This window comes from Hemibagrus wyckioides, linkage group LG10 (genome assembly GCF_019097595.1).
Source record: "Hemibagrus wyckioides isolate EC202008001 linkage group LG10, SWU_Hwy_1.0, whole genome shotgun sequence".
Lineage (NCBI taxonomy): Eukaryota > Metazoa > Chordata > Actinopteri > Siluriformes > Bagridae > Hemibagrus > Hemibagrus wyckioides.
Genome location: NC_080719.1, coordinates 21788793 through 21807075, shown reverse-complemented (window position 1 = coordinate 21807075; position 18283 = coordinate 21788793). Strand labels below are relative to the sequence as shown.

Here is an 18283-nt window from a genome sequence, read left to right as displayed (position 1 = left end):
TTATCACTTATTTATTTTAATGTAAAGGGCATTCGAGAATTTGTAAAAAAGAAAAGCAATATTTTTGTTTTGCAAAGAAATGAAAGTTTTTTTTTTTGTTGTTGTTTATTTTTTTTTTTTTTACAAGAATCCCATTCAAGTGCAGAGGATGTTTTGTTTTTGAAGAACCAATGGGGTGACGATCCTTGGCTAGCACATGGAAATAATCAGCTGGTGTTATCACTTTGAAAGGCAGTTTTAGAGTGAAAATTCTTTACCAATTCATAACCAATGTGATGTGAAAATGCACTGAGTAATTTTAGTTATTGAACTTGGTAGCAATATGTTTATATTATATAACATTTATGGATATAATGCTTGTGCTTTGAATAATAATTTATTAGACACTATAGAGGAAAATCTCAATATTCTCTCAGCTAAATTTCCAATAACAAAGGTAATCATTGGTGGAGACTTTAATATGGTTCATGATAATACTCTAGATAGATTCCCCCCAGAGCTCTTGATAAGAATGACAATCTCCGGAATTTTTGCAAAAATTTTGCTCTCAGATATATGGAGATATAAAACCCTCTTGTTAGACAATTCACATGGAGCAATGAGCAACTGAGAATTGACTTTTGGCTCATTTCCTCAGAATTAGAACAAAAGGTTTTACAGACTAATATCTCCCCTGCTATTCTCACTGATCACAAAGTTTTAACTCTAAACATTAAATTTTGAAGATGTCCAAAGTAACTGCAGAAATTTAAGCTATTGGAAACTAAATAATTTATTTCTGCTATGTGGAGCATACCCAAACTTTAATAAATAAATACTGGAAACAAGCAAATTTTATGAAGGAATATGGCACAATTTGGGAACTACTAAAGTTTGAAATAAGGAAATTAGCATTCAATTTGGGAAAAATCTGGCCATGAAAAAAAGAACATGTATTCAAGACATAATAAAAGGGATTTCAAATTTAACTCAATCACCTACCCACCCATCCAATAGTGATGATTTAGAAAAGTTACAGAAAGAATTAGACCATATTTATCAAGAAAAAGCCAGAGTTGCCTTCGTAAGATCTAGGAAGAAATGAATGACAGAAGGTTAAAGAAACAGCATATACTTTTTTAATCTTGAGAAGAGGAGTGCAGAAATTTAAACTTAATTAAAAGATTAAAAAATAATGACATTGTTACTGAAGACATAGGTATGATTTCAAAATATGTTATTATATATTATTACTATTCTATAGGAGAAGACCAAGACAATGTAAATCTATTTAAAGCAAAAAAAATCCAAAAATGTTGTCTTTAGACAGTAAAACTGAATGTTCTCAAAACCTTGCTCTAAATGAAAATGAGTTCAGTATAAAAGCTATTAAAAACAACAAATTCCCTGGATTTTTATAAAGCTTTTATAAAAGTTTTATCTAAATTTCTGTTAGCGGTGTATGAGGAGGCCATCAACAAAGAATTCTTATCTACATGACTTAAACAAGGTGTCATCATCTTGATCCCTAAACGTCAAAAAGATATCCTTTTGTTGGAAAATTGGCGACCTATCTCATTACTAAACAATAACTATAAAATAATGCCATCAGTTTTTTGTGAAATGTATGAAAAATGCATTAAATGAGATAATTGATGAAATTCAGTGTGGATTCATGAAAGGTCGCCACATTTCTTCTAATATTCGTTTAGTTATTGATTTAGTACAATATAATTTAATCATCTTTTCCTAGATTTTAGAAAAGCTTTTGATACAATAAGCCATAAATTTATACTTTATTCATTAGATTTTTTTGGTTTTTGGGCAATATTTCATCAAAAGTGTTAAAACTATGTACTGTGCAATAGCTCTATTAAATTTGCCTATGGAACATCTCCTAGATTTGAAGTAAACCGAGGCATCCAACAAGGCTGTCCAATTTCTGCATTCCTCTTCTTGGTTGTAGTTAAAATTTTAAGTAATATGATAAATCAACACTCTTTCAAAGGTATTGAAATTAATGAAAGACAAATTAAAATATCACAACTTGCCAATGACAAAACAATTTTTCTTGGAGATAGTTCTGAGATACCTCTGGCTTTGAGTATCATTAATAACTTCTCAAAATTCCTGGGATTTAATTTAAATCTGTCTAAATGTGAGATCTTACAACTTAAAAATAACATCCTATCCTCTGTGTGCAATATTCCTGTTAAAAGCATGGTAAACTATTTGGAAATCAAAATCTCTAAAAAATACTGATGCAATGGTCAACTGGTTAGTGAGAGATCTTTCTATTCAAGGAAGAATTTTATTACGTAAGGCAGATGGTCTCTCGAGAGCAGCATACCTATTATCTTCACTTAATGCCCCAAAGGATGTGTGCTTACAAATGGATAAAATACCCTTTAATTTCATCTGGAGAAACAAACCTCATAAAATAAAAGAGTGTCCTTGTTAATAAACTTTCTGATGGCAGGTTAAATGTCCTTAATTTTACAATTTTCAACCAAATTTTAAAAATTAATTGGCTTAAAAACTTCAATTATTCAAAGAATCAAACGAATATTTTCAATGTTGTCCCATATCATTTATTTGAAAAACTTGGGGTACTGTTGTCCTTATATTACTGGCAAACTTTGGCCAATTATCACAAACAAGCACTACTTTACTGGTCACTTTTGTACAAACACATTTTTTCTCCTGGCAGGTGTTTTATATGGAACAATGGTAATATAACTCATAATAACAAGTCATTGTACATGGAGAGTTGGGTTTGGCATACCATATAAATTGTAAACCAGCTTATTGACAAGAATGAGCAATTACACTAATTTTAATATAAAATATAGTTTTTTTGTAAATGAAAAAGAATTTAACAAAGTAATTAAGGCTATACCCAGGGGCGTAAAAATGTTAACCAAATTCTCAGATGTAAATATTAATAATACAACCTTACAAAATCCCCAAATTTTTGTAAACGGTTTCTCCCTTTTTGACAAACGATTTAATAACAGTTTTATAAGAAACTCCCTTGATGTTGGATCCAATCCTCCATGTAAATCAAAATGGCTTAAACCCCAGTGTATATCTTGGCATAGCATTGGACATTACCATATAAATATGTTCTTTCTAATAAAGTAAAGGAAGTACTTTACAAAATTATTCGCAGATGCTATACTGTAAATGCACACTAAAAAATGTACATGAAAATTACAGTAAAAAACTGTGAAATAGCAACGGTAAAAGACTGTAAAGTAAAAAATAGTATATCACCGTAGTTCATACATCAAATTACCATAAATAAAGAAACAGTATGTACTTTCATTTTTACTGTCCTAATATGTAAAAAAAATACACATTGTAACTGTGAAAATAGAAAATTTTGGTTAAATTAACGGTAAAAGGTTGTAAATTCATAAACAAGTAATTACCTTAAAATCAAAGATATTACTCTGTCTAAATTACAGATTTTGCTGATATGTTTATTTAAATTTACGATATAAAACCTTTCACCATTCAGCAAAAACATACCGTCATTTCTACAGAAACAAGATGTTAAAAATATGGAATGTGTTTGTTAAATTAGGTTGATTTTAAATTAAAATATGTTTAAATATGGGTTGAATCTGATAATTAATGTGCTATATCCAATTAAAATGATTATAGGCTGTAATTGTTTGGGTGTTTGATTCACTAACGACACAGGGAGGGTTCAAGGACAATTTAAAACAAGCCAATCGGAGCGCAGCCTCAAGTCACATGCTTTTCAAAATTTTACGGACCAACACGCACTCGTTTGCCTGGTGTCCCGCGCACACACATGAACGGAACATAGTTTTGATTTTTTTGTTTTAAGTAAGTGATAATATGACTAACAGTGGAATAGTACGACTAAATGATTTTATTTTATTATTAAATAAAAAGAATTTGAAGTATTTCACTTCTGCAACATTTCATGTATGCATTTAAACTCCTGAGCGGTTATAGACTTGGAGGAAACAATGTGCTGCCCGCTGTGATGACCAGGAACATGGTGAGATTCTAAACTCTTTAAACTCCAAGAAGCAAACCATTTTTTGTATTTTAAAGATTGTAATTTTTTGTTTGGCATTTTTGTTTTTTGGACAGTGGCAGTAAAAACACAGTGGACAAAGATGGGATGATTTGCAGCAAAGGGCCTGAGCTGGAACTGAAGCTTGACTGCCTGAATAACAGTACAGTATGTGGTACAAGTTCTACCAGGTGAGGCACTTGATTAGCCATTTATTTATTTAATATAGCCATTTCATTGTAGTTTACAACCTACATAGAGATGCTTGAGATGATTTTACTTTCAATTAAGGCAGTATATTTCTTACTGTGTTTGTTGCTGTCATCTGCCAGCAGTTGTTCTTGAAATGGACCTCATCAATCTCTTTCCTGTTCTACAAATCATCTCTTTTGATCAGATGTTGGTCTTGTCCAGGAAAAATACTGGTAAGTGGTTGTACATTTGACTAGTTACTGGTCAGTGTTGTAGTAAATTCGATTATTGATTGCTTTAGTGGAGGCAACTGTGTTTAGACTTCATGTCAACAGACATAAAATAAATGCTTATGAGGACTTGTATGAAATGTTTCTAAAATGAGAACTTTCTCCCTGAGACCATCAGTTATAAAAATGACCTGCAAAACTATAATTATTTAATTAATTAATAAATATTGCCTTCATTAATGTATAATTCATTGGAGAAAAGTTGAAAATATTTGAACCACTTATTGAACAACTAGAAGGCTGTTTATCTCTGTGTAGGCATCATGCTCAAACACTGCATCAATCTAACCTTTGCTTTGTGTATGTTTTCTGGCTGCAGAGAGGATCATATCAGCCCACAGAGGACAACATGCAAGTCCTCAAGCTGAACTAGTGACAGTACATGCTGTAGCTTCCAGTTTCTCGAACATCATGTCCAAGTCTATCCCATGTCTTCACACAAGTCTGGACTAAGTGACCTATTCCTCTTGTTCAACCAGGGCAAGTAAGCCCTGATACATAATGTTTGTTTATTTCACCATGGATTATCCATCATATGGACATGTGCTGTTTTTTCAAGATTTCATTACTAATTTGTGAGTATTGGACAAGGTATTTGATCAATTTAAACTGTTTACAACACTGAATATGTACATGTTTCTTGCTTTAGTCTGACAATGATATTTTTGTGCCTTGGTTTACAGTGACCTTATTCACTTGGTAATTTATCATAAGTTGTTGACAGTAAAATCTAGGCAAACCAACTGCAATGCATTGTGTTGTACTGTATTATTTATGGTAAAATTCTGGCAACCACAGCGGCCAGTAATTTGAGTTGAGGATTTCCCGGACCTGGTAGACTGTGTCGTCTGCGACCACCTCTGGTCGCTGCGATTCGGCCGTCTCTGTGGAGGAAGGGAGAATGGGGTCAATATAGGGTTTTAGAAGTGATGCATGAAAAGAGGATGAGATCCGATATTGTGCCGGCAGGTCCAGTTCAAACGTCACTTCATTTATGGCGCGTCGGATGGTTAAAGGTCCGATGTATCGGGGGCTCAGCTTTCTACAGGGAAGTTTGAGCCGCAGATAGCGCGTAGAAAGCCAGACCTTGTCTCCCGCCTGGTATAGCGGTGCTTCCTGCCTGCGGGTATCAGCCTGATGTTTGTGCCGGCTTACGGCGCGGTGCAGATGAGTGTGTGCTGATTCCCAGACCCTCTCACTCTCTCTGAACCAGTAGTCTACGGCAGGGATTTCTGAAGGTTCTCCAGACCACGGGAACAGAGGTGGCTGGTAACCGAGCACGCACTGGAACGGAGTGAGTCCTGTAGTGTCCTGGCGAAGTGAATTCTGTGCATACTCGGCCCAGGGCAGGTATTGGATCCAGGTATTCTGGTGATCTCGGCAGTAGGCACGCAGATAGCGTCCGATCTCCTGGACCTTGCGCTCGGTCTGGCCATTTGTCTGGGGATGATAACCAGAAGATAGACTGATTGATACATTTAATTTCTTAAAGAAACTTCTTTTTCTTCTTAAAGAAACTAAATTGGGGTCCCCTGTCTGATACGATGTCCTCTGGAATGCCAAAATTTCGGAAGATGTGATGGAAGAGAGCTTCAGCCGTCTCTAAGGCGGTAGGTAAACCTCGGAGCGGGATAAGTTTACACGCCTTAGAGAACCGGTCTACCACAACGAGAATAGTGGTGTAATTTTTGGATGAGGGCAAGTCGGTGACGAAATCGACTCCCAGATGGGACCAGGGCCGATGAGGAATCGGGAGTGGAATGAGCTTGCCCTCTGGCAGCCGGCGTGGCATGCATATGACGGCACAGACCGAGCATCCCTTCACAAAACGTGCAACTTCTCACGCCATGTTCGGCCACCAATACCTGTTTCTCAGGAGTGAGAGGGTTCTCTGTCTGCCCGGATGCCCAGAGCCCGGAGAGGAGTGCAACGAGTCCAGCAAGCGTAAACGACAGGATGTGGGCACATAAATTTTCCCCTCCGGGCTTCCCGGCAGAGCAGGTTCCTCTGAGGTGGCGGCATGGATCTCGTCATCAAGGGACCATAGAATGGGATTGACGAAGAGCTCAGGAGGTAATATGGGCTCTGATTCTTCTAATTTCTGCTCTGGGGTGTGGACACGTGACAGAGCATTGGCTTTGATGTTTTTATGCCCCGGGCGGTAGGTAACCATAAATTGAAACCTTGTGAAGAAGAGAGCCCAACGCGCTTGCTGAGGATTTAATCGCTTGGCTTCTCGGAGGTATTGGAGGTTTTTATGATCAGTGATCACTTCAAATGGATGTCTAGCACCCTCGAGCCAGTGCCGCCATTCCTCTAGGGCTAATTTGATTGCCAGTAGTTCACGATTCCCAATATCGTAATTTTGCTCCGCCAGGGATAACTTCTTTGAGAAGAAAGTGCATGGACGGAGTACCGCGGGGTCGCCCCCGCGCTGAGATAACACTGCTCCGACCCCCACGGAGGAGGCGTCTACCTCTACTATGAATGGGTAAGTGGGATCGGGGTGTGTTAAGGTGGGTGCAGAACAGAAAGCGGCTTTCAGATCTTGGAAGGCGTCTCCGGCTTCGGCGGTCCAGTCAAGTTTCTTAGGATTGTTTCGAAGAAGAGAAGTAAGCGGGGCAGCGTGCTGGCTGTAACCTGCCACGAAGCGACGTAAAAGTTCGCGAACCCCAGAAAGCGTTGTAATTCCTTGACCGTTTGCGGCTTTGGCCACTCCCTCACGGCTTGTACTTTGGCTTGATCCATCCGAATGCCATTGGCGGATATAACATATCCCAGGAAATGTATTGAGAGCTGATGAAACTCGCATTTCTCCAGTTTAAGGAAGAGGTGGTATTGTTGAAGACGAGCGAGCACCTGCCGGACATGATGGATGTGTGTAGCGCGGTTTGGGGAATAAATTAGGATGTCATCTATGTACACCACTACGAAGCGATGTAGCATGTCCCGAAGAATCTCATTCATGAAGTTCTGGAAAACAGAGGGGGCGTTGGCGAGACCGTAGGGCATGACACGATATTCATAATGCCCGGCAGGGGTGATGAAAGCTGTTTTCCATTCATCGCCACGGCGGATTCGGATCAGGTTATACGCGCTCCGGAGATCAAGCTTGGTGAAGATGCGCGATCCTCGAAGTTCTTCAAGTGCCGCAGGGACCAGAGGTAAGGGGTAAGCGAACTTCACCGTTTGGGCATTTAGTTTCCTGTAATCGATGCAGGGCCATAGTCCCCCATCCTTCTTAGCCATGAAGAAAAAACTGGACGCCGCCGGGGAGGTAGACGGGCATATAAACCCTTGGTGTAACGCTTCCTTAATGTACTCCTCCATCGCTTTATGTTCCGGGACAGACAGAGGGTAGATGTGTCCTGTGGGCATTTTGTCATCAGGCTGGAGCTCTATTGCGTAATCCCATGGCCGGTGCGGAGGTAGCTTAGTGGTGGCGGTCTTACAGAAGACGTCCCTGAAGTGCCGGTATTCAGTTGGGATATCCACTGAAGGGCAGCTTTGGGGGCTCTCTATGGAGGTCGATCCCAGGGCTAGTTCCATAGGTTTAGTGACTGGAAGGCCACGTAGACAGGCCCGTAGACAGTAGCTTCTCCACTGGTCGATGCTCCCTTCACTCCACCGGATGTTTGGTTGGTGAAGAGCCAGCCAGGGGCGTCCCAGCACGATATCCACCTGAGAATCCTCCAGCACCAGGAACGACAAGGTCTCTTCATGCAGCGCCCCGATACGGAGAATGAGTTAGGGCGAGATCCACTTCACCAGTCCCTGACCCAGACGTTTTCCTTGGATAGTGGTGATCTGATAATGCCTGGGACTCGGCTGTCGGGGTATATGGCAGGCCGCCAGAACCTGGGAGGAGATAAAGTTTTCCGAGGCCCCGTTGTCGAAAAGTACTTGCACTGGATAAGGGCGAGAATCAGAAATCAGGGTAGACTCATGGTACCGGGGATTAAACATTAAGGAGTTCATTTGGATAGTACTCACCGCTGGGCGATGGGACCGGACCGGACAGGTAGGGATGGAATGCCCGGCCTCCCCGCAGTAGAGACAGAACACGGCGTTGCCGTTCGCTGGTGGAGAGGTGGTATTCATCCGTCTGCACGGGCTCCGATGCGGGAATGTCCTCTTGGGGTGAGGTATCAGACGTATAGCGTCCCTCAGCACTGACCGCGGTGAGATGTCGTGCCACACTCTGTGCCTTCAGCATGAAGGCTTCAAGGCTGGCGGAGTCATCATAAATGGCCGTCGGACCTCGGGCCGTAAGCCTCGCCGGTAAGCCGCGAGTAGCGCCGTGTCGTTCCACCCACTAGACGCCGCGAGCGAGCAGAAACGTAGCGTATACTCCCGGACAGTCCTCTTGTCCTGCCGCAGGGAAAACAGCTCGTCGTGGACAGAAACGGCGGACGCGCTCGCGCCGAAGACTGCCTTGAATTGCGACTTGAAGCTGTCCAGGGAGGCAAGGGTGGAACTCTCAGATCTCCATAATGCCTCTGCCCAGCGTCGAGCCTCCCCTGAAAGTAAGGAGAGCATAAATGCAATCTTTGCACCGTCGGTGGGGAACTGCTGAGGGACCACCTCGAAATAGAGCTGACACTGCATAAGGAATCCGGCACACTCCGATGCTTCCCCTGAATACAACGCCGGGTTTGGCCACGGGACAAGCTGGAGGAGCCGCAGCGGACTGTATGGTCTCCTGCAGCGAGATGGCCAATTCCCTGAAAGGGTTGGGAGCAGGTGGCGGTCCAGCTTGTGGTGGCTGCGGGTCCGGTGGGGAAGGTGTGCCGGCGTGTGGGACTGACATTCTCCAGGTAAGTGGCCACTGCTTTCTTACAGTTTAGGGTGAGTATTCTGTCTTAGTTAGCTGGGGAAGGAACCAGACGGGTCAGGTATGCACTCAAAGGGTGATTTATTCGTGGCCAGAACACAAAAACGTCCTTGAAGTCAAAGGAATCAACTCAGGAAATCACGTCTAACACCAAAACTTAGACAAGCAGGAAAAAAGGCTGGCCTCAAGCATAACGTGACACTCGAAAAACAGACACTAATAATCGCCGCTGATTCTGGCGAGTTTGGCCTTTAAATACAAATTCTGGCTAATTGCCAGCAGGTGCGGCGGCGGCATTCAGGTGACTAGGGCGTGGTGACGTCACAGAGTCCCGCAGATCCGTGACAGCAACAATGTTCATTTCCGTTATATGATGTCCTCGTAGTTTGTCCCAGAATGTGCATACTCTTTTGCTACACATTCAAAAGTATGTATACTTTGTCAAAGTACATACTTTTAGTACGTAGTGTAAGTAGGCGAATTACACAGTAGTATTCTACAGTACACCATGTCTAGACTGGAAGGCCTTGTATATTAGTAAAGAGACTGGAAAAAGTATGGATGGTCATTAAAACATTGCTAAAACAACAAAACTGATGGTGGCCTAATAATATATATAAATATGTGTGTGTGTGTATATATATATATATATATATATATACATAATATAAATACACTATATTGCCAAAAGTATTCGCTCACCTGCCTTGACTCGCATATGAACTTAAGTGACATCCCATTCCTAATCCATAGGGTTCAATATGACGTTGGTCCACCCTTTGCAGCTACAACAGCTTCAACTCTTCTGGGAAGGCTGTCCACAAGGTTTAGGAGTGTGTTTATGGGAATTTTTGACCATTCTTCCAGAAGCGCATTTGTGAGGTCACACACTGATGTTGGACGAGAAGGCCTGGCTCTCAGTCTCCGCTCTAATTCATCCCAAAGGTGTTCTATCGGGTTGAGGTCAGGACTCTGTGCAGGCCAGTCATGTTCATCCATGGATGACTCTGTCATCCATGTCTTTATGGACCTTGCTTTGTGCACTGGTGCACAGTCATGTTGGAAGAGGAAGGGGCCAGCTCCAAACTGTTCCCACAAAGTTGGGAGGATGGAATTGTCCAAAATGTCTTGGTATGCTGAAGCATTCAGAGTTCCTTTCACTGGAACTAAGGGGCCAAGCCCAGCTCCTGAAAAACAACCCCACACCATAATCCCCCCTCCACCAAACTTTACACTTGGCACAATGCAGTCAGACAAGTACCGTTCTCCTGGCAACCGCCAAACCCAGACTCGTCCATCAGATTGCCAGATGGAGAAGCGCGATTCGTCACTCCAGAGAACTCGTCTCCACAGCTCTCCACTGAGTCCAGTGGCGGCGTGCTTTACACCACTGCACTCTTTGCATCTTTGCATTGCACTTTGACTCTTTGCATTGCACCACATATTGGTGATGTATGGCTTGGATGCAGCTGCTCGGCCATGGAAACCCATTCCATGAAGCTCTCTGCGCACTGTTCTTGAGCTAATCTGAAGGCCACATGAAGTTTGGAGGTCTGTAGCGATTGACCCGCTCCGTTAGTTTCCGTGGCCTACCACTTCGTGGCTGAGTTGCTGTCGTTCCCAAACACTTCCACGTTCTTATAATACAGCTGACAGTTGACTGTGGAATATTTAGGAGCAAGGAAATTTCACGACTGGATTTGTTGCACAGGTGGCATCCTATCACAGTTCCACGCTGGAATTCACTGAGCTCCTGAGAGCGACCCATTCTTTCACAAATGTTTGTAAAAACAGTCTGCATGCCTAGGTACACCTGTGGCCATGGAAGTGATTGGAACACCTGATTCTGGCAATTGGCAATATAGTTGTTATATAAGTAGTTGGCAATATAGTGTATATATATATATATATATATATATATATATATATATATATATATATATATATATATATATATACTTGTGTGTATGTATATATATATATATATATATATATATATATATATATATATATATATATATACACATACACACAAGTAAAAATAATTTATTTTGTATTGAATTTTTTAAAAATAATTCATTCAGATCAATTAAAAATTTTCAAGTAGACTGTAGTACAGTAATATTAGAATTGTGTGAGAATTGTGATCTGTATTTGAAATAAAAAGATTGTGATCTAGAATCATGCAGTTACATGTTATTTAATATAAGCCCTAATGATCACTTATGACATGTAATGCCAGTATATTTGAATGTGCTTTTTAATGCTGCTCTGAGTTGATTTGGGGTATTTTAACTGAAATTATATACTCTTTTATAGAGAAAGCATAGATGTCAATTGCAGACATATAGTGAAATGACTACAGCTGCCTGCAAGAGAAAACCTGAGACTGGTATATCTTTCTCAAATTCCAAACAGATGAAGCTTGAAGAAACAAATCATGTGTCTCAAATATCTGTTGACAATGCTATACTCCGCTTCATAGTTCAAGGTCTTAAGCCTTCTTTCTTGTTGAACAGCCATCATTCCAAAGGCTTGTCTGCGACTTACAGCCAAAGTGTGTGGTCATGTCTCAATCTACTGTGTGCAAGATTGATTCAGCCACAATAACAATGAAGGAATAGGTGAAGGAAGCAATGAAGAAGGCTACATATATTGCCACAACCACTGATTGTTGTACTGCAAGGAGAAGGAGTTTTATTGGCATTATTATTGCCAATATTGGCAATGGGATCCTTGCAGTTTTGAGAGGCATTCTATTACCCTTGCATTCAGGCAGGGCTCACATACATTTGATGCCTTAGCATCTGCAATGAATTAAATACATACAAAGTATAAAATTAGTGATAAAATAGTCAGAACCACAACAGACAATGGTTCGAATCTCATTAAAGCATTTCATGTGTTTGGACCAGATGAAAACAATGTTACTGCTGTTTTTCATTCAACAGAAGTCTTTTGTCTGCATTCTGCTTTATAGCCTATTTACCTTTGCCTGATTGCCCCACTGTAAATCTGTAAGCCTACAACTGGATCCAGCCCTGTCTTTGGACATACATTACAACAGCATTTTGGTAGAAAATTAGTGTGTGTGTGAAGGCAATGAATGATAAATATATTAAAAACTTGACTTTCAATCACACACACACACACACACACACACACACACACACAAATTCCACTACAATTTGGGAACCTCCTTATATAAGAAATTAATAATTTAAGCCAAACCTTTGAACCCTTTAAGCTAGCATGACATGCACCTTTGCTATGCTGGCATCGAACTTAATCAGCTACATCAGTGTCTCTAAATAATAAAAAAATTAAATAATAATAATAATAATAACCCTTTTTTGAACTTCAAACCCCAATAACCCTTTTTTGAACTTCAAAATTCCTGTTAGCTTATTATATAATACCTAATTCATCCTTATAGTCATTTTCACATCACAGTAGATGACCCTACTTAAAAAAGAACATAATACTAACACTAATTCACTGACGAACTGTCACATGGTCAGCAACAATACTCAAATACTCAAGAAAACATTCCCTACACCATTACACCACCTTCACTAACCTGGACTGTAGACCCAAGGCAGTTAGGATCCATGGATTCATATGCACCAAATTCTGTACTTTGTACCCCAGCAGAACTTGGGATTTAACAGACCAGGCTAGATTTTTCTAGTCTTTAAGTGTCCAGTTTTGTGAGCCTGTGCCCAGTGCAGCCTTGGCTTTCTGACTGAAGCGAAACATGATGTGGTCTCCTTTTGTAGATCATTCACCTCAAGGTTTGATGTGCTGCAACATGCTTTTCTGCTCAATAAAATTGTACAAAGTGGTTATCTGAGTTACTGTTGCCTTAATATCAGCTTGAAACAGTCTGAAAACCTGTACATGATATAATCCCAGGAGATCAGCAGTTATAGAAATTCTTAAACCGACCCGTGTGGCACCAACAATGATGCCACAGTCAAAATCACTGAGATCACATTTTTTCCCCTTATTCTGATGATTATGAAGATTATTTATGCATTGCATGAATAAGTAGGTGAATAGGTGTTCCTAATAAAGTGCCAGGGGTTGTGAATTTAGATATAGGAAATGATGAAGAAAAGAAAAAAAAAAGCTGATGCAGGGCAACATAGTCACACACGCTCTCTCACACATAGTCAATGTTGGGTTTTATGTTATTAGTAAACACACAATTAACAATAAGCAACACCAACAGCAAAAAACGACAATCATCATCATAACAACTCAAGAAATTCATTTTAAATTAATAATAATTTATATTATAAATTAATGTATAATAATTACAAAATAATGTATAATAAATAAATAAATACATACATACATACATACATAAATATTGTCTGCAACTGTACACGTTATACCACAATGTTTCAGTATTTTTCCCATTCCAGCTTCAGTTCAATCAATTCAGTGGTTGATTATTTTGTTATTCTATATAAAATGGCATTTTTGTTGTTGTTATTGTTTGTAATCACCATTGTTACATTGTCACTCATATGAATATTATATTTAATGAATAATATTGTTGCCCAGGTGGTAAATGTAATATGCTGTTTTGCTCTGGCACTATTCAGTGTATACATTTTGCCCTTTTTCTGTCATTCTCTTTTAAATAGAACCAGAATCAGAATGTGCTTTATTGCCAAGTATGCTCACACATACAAGGAATTGTTTTTGGTGCTGGAGAGTACACACACATAAATTATAATATAGAAAAATATAGGTGGCATATAAATAGCAAGATGTAAGATGATTTGAATAAAGATAAATGCTCTTTACAAGCAACGCTAGCAGCTAACTGAGCTGGTTCTTGCTTTTCCTCCACATTATTAGCTTCTACAAGGAAAGCAGCGAGTATTGGGTGGTGCCCAGAATTATGTATCATTCCTCTGAGATTTTACACTACAGTGCTCAAACCTTTACCTGATCTGGAATTCCCAATCTCCTGCAGCTAAAACTGAAATGCAGGCGATCACTTGTTTTTTTGTTTTTTTTATGGTGAATCAGTTAGGGTGAAAATTGATGTCATTCTCTTAAGCTATGACCAAAAGCAATGGCTAAGATATGCTCTATTTATGCATAGTTAAAGAATTATGGTACATAATATTAGGTTAGCAGCTAGGAGTCACACACTTTGAAGTATTGTCAGGCATTTTATGGCTCAGCAATATAATATAAATAAACTCAAATGAGACGTACCAAATAACAGATGATGGTACTGTGCTTTGATCCAGTTTACATGGCATTGCTTTCTGTAAAGCTTGCATAAATCAAAGACAAAATTTGCTGTTGCCCCAGCTAAACATTTCTTTGTTTTCCATATTGCATCTTTTATAATGCAAATCCATACCTTGGTCTAGCTGTCATTTTTTCAGGATGCTGAACTGCTTCTTTTTGTCTCTCACAATGATTTATTAATGCAATATTTCCATGCCAGAGATTTACTGCAAGGTTAAATGGAGTTCTAGGGGAAATGGTCCAAACAATGGCTTCAATTTCCATTGCACATACCTGCAAAGAATTGGAGTCCAGCTGAGGCTTGTGAGGAAGGTGGTTGCTAGTGCATCACACTAAAATCCAGGCAAATAGCAACAAAGGACACACTCTGTGCCTTCCCTGAAACCCCCACGGAGAAACATGATACACAGGATCGGCGAAAAGAGGGCAAGACTCTTCTCTGTCTTCCATTCCTCTGCTACCTCTGTGTGATGGTAAAATGCACCCGCATGTGTGTGTGTGTGTGTGGGAGGGGGTCTGCTGCTCCAGTCTGCTGTGAATGCATTGACGGTGTCCCTCTGACATAATCACATACTTAGAGAAGGTCACGTGACCATTTTAGAGTTGCCACCCCCCACCAATGTCTGTCTCCTTTTCTCTCACTCCTCATGTGAAGAAAAAAACGGGCGGGACTGAACTCCTATGTGTGGTAAATGGAGAGAATGGAGGGTCTTTTTTGATATATGACAAGATGTCTGATCCTGTGCTGAACCTACTTCAATTCTCGTTGTTAAATGAGACAGTGTTAAAGCAGTGTAAAAATCTCATCTGGTGGGTAACATCTAACATTAGGTGATCAAGCCACCAGTCACAAGTCTAGGTGGTCTGTTGTTTTTATTAAAGCACATATGCAATGACAAGGTGTAAGACTGGCCTAATGTATATCTTATGGAAACTGAGTATATTATCAAGAGTTTTATTATCATCTTTTATTAAACAGGCTACTTCCATATGCAATCAAATCAGAATTTGTAGTAATTTTGTAATAGAAATAAGCAATAACTAGTCTGTTTATCTTGAAATTGGATTATATAAATAGTGAATGTCACATACCAGGAAGCAAAATCAAATGGAGAGTCAAACAAAAAAAAAGACGGTTATGGTCTAGTGTTAGTGAACAGCATCTCATTAGGCAGCAAGAGAGAGAGAGAGAGAGAGAGATAGATAGATAGATAGATAGATAGATAGATAGATAGATAGATATTATTACATATACTAATATTATTACATATACTTTATGAGCATGTACAGTGGACCTCATTTATCAAGCTGTACACAAACAGATTTTGTATCCTGCTTGAGCCCCTGAGTGTGTGTACATTTACGCATAAGTAGACTAATTAATGTAACCTGATTGCCTTTGAAGCATAAGGTAATTTGTAAGTATTACTGCAATTGTGAGTTGAAATTAATTCTTTTTGTTACATTTTTATGGAAAAATGCTTTGGAGTCTGTATAGTAGACATTATAATATAGTAGTAAAGAAAGCAAACAAACAAAAATAAAACATTAAATTATTACAAAAGAACTGGTGCAGTATAAGTAGAGGAAAAAGTGTTTTTAATGTTCACTAGTTTGTTTTGTGTCTTTTATGAAGTTTTTTTGGTCTTCAGTACATACAAATGACCTGTGCCATGCACACACTTGGTTTTCAAAGGATGGCCATTTAATAACACACATGTGAATATGCAGCAATTCTTAGTTCAGTTTGGTTTGCATAAACAGTTAGAAATAATTCCCTTAAAAGAATAGAAAATGATGGCCACAGTGCAAGCAGGAAATCTGGCAAGTCTAGCTATGACACAAACCCCCTGAATTGTTTCAATATAAATTGATTTTTATAAAGGCCAACATCCATCCATCGTCTATTCCCGCTTTATTCCTAATTAGGGTCACGGGGATCTGCTGGAGCCTATCCCAGCACACATTGGGCAAAAGGCAGGGGTACACCCTGGACAGGTTGCCGGTCCATCACAGGGCCACATATAGATGAACAACCACAAACACAATTTAGAATTACCAATCTGTACATGTGTTTGGACTATAGGAGGAAACCAGAGTAAACCCACAAGCATGGGGAGAACAAGCAAACTCCACAAAGGAAGGCCCCTACCCGTTCAAACCAGGCATTCAAACCCAGGACCGTCTTGCTGTGTGGTAACAGTGCTAACCACTAAGCCACTGTGCTGCCCTAAAGGCCAACATTTAACTGTAAAATAAATAGAAATTCACTCACCATGGCTTTGCGTGAGATACATAAAAGTGACCTCTGATGTTGTACTGTAATTTTGTTGTGACGTTCCTGTGACACTTATCAAGATGTGCATTGGAGAGTTTGTTTCATTCTTAGTTCATTAAATGATGACTCATATATACGTAGGTGGAAGGGTGCAGGAGTGAGTAGGAGCTTTGCGACAGCTCTTTAGCTTTAAAATGTCTGTAACTTCCTTGAGTTTCAGATGTTTTTAGCTATAGTAAGGTTCTGCAAAACACACACGGATGCTATTATAGCACTCTTGTCGTCACCATAGACAACAAGGTAATCTCAAAAGTTATTAAAGCTTATAAACAGAAATAAATGATTAAATTACAACTTAAATGGGAGGCCTCAACTCTAGAAGAGGTGAAATGCCAAAATAACAAATATTGGAGTTCTGCATAGAGTGAGTAAAACCATAATTAAACTGCTCAAAGAAAAAATAAACAAATTAACAACATGAATGTACAAACCTTTTAACAGCTTCCAAAAAAGAACAAAACAAATACACCAAGTTTAACAGCAGGCTTAAAATGGTAACCACTAATAACAGTAATTAAAGTAATACCACCTGGGAGAAGCTTAAACTAAGCATTTGGAGTATAAGAAATTATACTCCAAATTGTACAAAGTATCACCACACACTGGGCTGTGATAAGACAAAAGACATCCCTCTGGAGAAAGATCTCTAGTGAAAACTTTCCCAAAGTCTCTGGGGTTTTCCTCTACTTTTATGTTGCCTCTCTCTTTGTAGGTAAGCAGCTGCAGCTGGAGGGACTAAGCTACCTGCCAAAGGGAATGAGTGGGAGGAACCAAAAAGAGAAACAGATAGGAAGAAAGACAGGGAAGAACACACCACAGTACACCTTAACATAGTTCTTAACATCAAGCCCAACATGTGGCAAGGTTTAACCACCAATGGTTGAACAATCATGTAATTGACACACAGTCATTGGAAAAAATTAGGACAGCCTATTAAATATTCAGATCTTTATTAAGAAATGTCAACATGTCAATTTCTGATCTTGTTTTAATTTGTACCTGTAGATGAAATTGATTTAATTGCATGTAAACAAGAAATCATTACTTTGTTTTCACTTATTAAACAAAAGAAATCAACAAAAATGAAGAAAAAGTTAGGACATCCTATGCCCTAATAGCTAGTGTTTCCCCCATTGGCTGAAATAACCTCAGTGAGTCATTTCTTGTATCCATCTACCAGTTTCTCACATCAACTGGAAGAAAGTTTCCCCTACTCCTCAATACAGAATTCTTTCAGCTGTGTGATGTTTGGGGGGTTTATTGCAAGCACAGTCCATTTCAAATCACCCTGCAGGATCTCAATAGGATTTAGATCTGGG

The 18283-nt window shown here is 39.4% G+C and overlaps 1 protein-coding gene across 2 annotated transcripts in view; it reads right to left on the bottom strand.

Moving 5' to 3' along the window:
- The window catches only part of b3galt2 (UDP-Gal:betaGlcNAc beta 1,3-galactosyltransferase, polypeptide 2), a 29374-nt gene extending 14192 nt beyond the window's left edge, over positions 1-15182 (bottom strand). For both annotated transcript variants that reach the window (XM_058400681.1, XM_058400682.1), the window contains exon 1: positions 14900-15182. The gene's annotated coding sequence lies outside the window, so the exon portion shown is untranslated. The remainder of the gene's footprint in view (positions 1-14899) is intronic.
- Positions 15183-18283: the final 3101 nt, after the last annotated feature.